We start from the raw sequence: 3,383 nt of genomic DNA on the forward strand, positions 1-3,383 counted from the left end.
GTTTATTTAGTTTTTATTTAATTCTAGTTTTACTGAAGGCACTGGGGGCTGCCATGTTGGATTTGCTGTGTGTAACGACAGTTACCCTCCTCTGTGCATTCATTCTGATGGTCGGACTGCGACCCTATACTTAATACAGGATAGCTCCCTGCTGTGACCTGGACGCGCCCCCTGGGCTGTACAAATCACAGCGGAGGGAGGAGATCGGCGCCATCTTTGTGCAGCTCACAGCGTATGCTGTGTGCTGCACTTTCCCCCTGTCACTCGCTGGGATGTGTGAGTACTGGCGCCCCTCCCACCTCCGCTGCTGCTACCGTCTCTAATGACACCCCCTGCTCTGCCCCTGCTCTCCTTGCCGCAGCTTCTGCGGGCGTGCATATAGAGCATTGCTTGCGGGTGTGCATGTATACATAGCATTGTGGGCAAACAGCGTCTGTGAGTGCATGTGGCAGAGCGTTTCAGGTTGGCGTGCGTGTGGCAGAGCATTGCGAGCGTGCATGTGGCAGGGCATTGTGTGTGTGTGTGTGTGTGTGTTGCAGAACATTGTGGGCGTGCATGTGGCAGAGCATTGCTAGACCGGGGCGTGCAGAGTACTATGTGGGGAGCACTATGCAGCTGTCCTTAGTGACACTTTAGACATTTGTGGTCGTCATCAACAAAATGGCTCTGCACTGTGATCCTAAACTCCACACTCTCTTATCCTTTTGGATGGAGGGGGAGGTGACATCACACACAGGAGAGCAGACTCCGCCCACTTTACTGCAGCTTGCAATGTGAGCTAGTTCTACAGTAGGATTTCAGTAGGATTTCAGCAGCTGCTCCCCCTAGTGTTTAACAGTGGAAAATATCAAACTTTTTTATTTTTTTATATTTTGCTTAATTAAAAACAAATAATAATATTTAAACAAAATATTAATACTTTACATTTTTGCAGTTATTGAATTATTTTTTTTGGACGACACCTTCCCTTTAATAATCTAATGGAAAAGATTCAGTAGCACAAACAAGGAGATCTGTTTGTAATACGTGATTTTAACTTGATACCTGACATTAAGATGGACTCAACAGCAAATCCCAGGCAACATCACCCATCATTAAATACAGTTAGGTCCAGAAATCTTTGGCCAGTGACACAATTTTGGCGAGTTGGGCTCTGCATGCCACCACATTGGATTTGAAATGAAACCTCTACAACAGAATTCAAGTGCAGATTGTAACGTTTAATTTGAAGGTTTGAACAAAAATATCTGATAGAAATTGTAGGAATTGTCACATTTCTTTACAAACACTCCACATTTTAGGAGGTCAAAAGTAATTGGACAAATAAACCAAACCCAAACAAAATATTTTTATTTTCAATATTTTGTTGCGAATCCTTTGGAGGCAATCACTGCCTTAAGTCTGGAACCCATGGACATCACCAAACGCTGGGTTTCCTCCTTCTTAATGCTTTGCCAGGCCTTTACAGCCGCAGCCTTCAGGTCTTGCATGTTTGTGGGTCTTTCCGTCTTAAGTCTGGATTTGAGCAAGTGAAATACATGCTCAATTGGGTTAAGATCTGGTGATTGACTTGGCCATTGCAGAATGTTCCACTTTTTTGCACTCATGAACTCCTGGGTAGCTTTGGCTGTATGCTTGGGGTCATTGTCCATCTGTACTATGAAGCGCCGTCCGATCAACTTTGCGGCATTTGGCTGAATCTGGGCTGAAAGTATATCCCGGTACACTTCAGAATTCATCCGGCTACTCTTGTCTGCTGTTATGTCATCAATAAACACAAGTGACCCAGTGCCATTGAAAGCCATGCATGCCCATGCCATCACGTTGCCTCCACCATGTTTTACAGAGGATGTGGTGTGCCTTGGATCATGTGCTGTTCCCTTTCTTCTCCAAACTTTTTTCTTCCCATCATTCTGGTACAGGTTGATCTTTGTCTCATCTGTCCATAGAATACTTTTCCAGAACTGAGCTGGCTTCATGAGGTGTTTTTCAGCAAATTTAACTCTGGCCTGTCTATTTTTGGAATTGATGAATAGTTTGCATCTAGATGTGAACCCTTTGTATTTACTTTCATGGAGTCTTCTCTTTACTGTTGACTTAGAGACAGATACACCTACTTCACTGAGAGTGTTCTGGACTTCAGTTGATGTTGTGAACGGGTTCTTCTTCACCAAAGAAAGTATGCGGCGATCATCCACCACTGTTGTCATCCGTGGACGCCCAGGCCTTTTTGAGTTCCCAAGCTCACCAGTCAATTCCTTTTTTCTCAGAATGTACCCGACTGTGGATTTTGCTACTCCAAGCATGTCTACTATCTCTCTGATGGATTTTTTCTTTTTTTTCAGCCTCAGGATGTTCTGCTTCACCTCAATTGAGAGTTCCTTAGACCGCATGTTGTCTGGTCACAGCAACAGCTTCCAAATGCAAAACCACACACCTGTAATCAACCCCAGACCTTTTAACTACTTCATTGATTACAGGTTAACGAGGGAGACGCCTTCAGAGTTAATTGCAGCCCTTAGAGTCCCTTGTCCAATTACTTTTGGTCCCTTGAAAAAGAGGAGGCTATGCATTACAGAGCTATGATTCCTAAACCCTTTCTCCGATTTGGATGTGAAAACTCTCATATTGCAGCTGGGAGTGTGCACTTTCAGCCCATATTATATATAGAATTGTATTTCTAAACATGTTTTTGTAAACAGCTAAAATAACAAAACTTGTGTCACTGTCCAAATATTTCTGGACCTAACTGTAAATGGCTTCAAACTCATGAACTGCTGGACACCTTCAGATCTCTCAACACCACATCTAAGAAATATACCTTCTACTCATCAGCCCACAAAACCTTTTTCTAGAATACATTTACTTTAACTGAATCCCTTTCAATCTCAAAAGTAATGCGGGCGTCACACGAGACGATCTATCGTGCGATATGTCGTCGGGGGTCACGGTTTTCGTGACGCACATCCGGCATCGTTCACGACGTTGTCTCGTGTGACACCTAAGAGCGACTCTTAATCAGTTGTAAATCGTGTAGCGTGCACACGTCGCTCATTTTTAAAAAAATCGTTTAATCTTATTTGCGCAGATTGTTCATCGTACCCGGGACAGCACACATTGCTCCGTGTGACACCCCGGGAACGATGAACACAGCTTACCTGCATCCCGCCGGCAATGCTGAAGGAAGGAGGTGGGCGGGATGTTTACGTCCCGCTCATCTCCGTCCCTCCGCTTCTATTGGGCACCCGCTGTGTGACGTCGCTTCAGGAAGTGGATGTTCGCCGCCCACAGCGACGTCGCTCAGCAGGTAAGTACGTGTGACGGGGGTTAAACGAATTTGTGCGACACGGGCAGCGATTTGCCCGTGACGCACAAACGACGGG

This window comes from Anomaloglossus baeobatrachus, chromosome 2 (genome assembly GCF_048569485.1).
Source record: "Anomaloglossus baeobatrachus isolate aAnoBae1 chromosome 2, aAnoBae1.hap1, whole genome shotgun sequence".
Lineage (NCBI taxonomy): Eukaryota > Metazoa > Chordata > Amphibia > Anura > Aromobatidae > Anomaloglossus > Anomaloglossus baeobatrachus.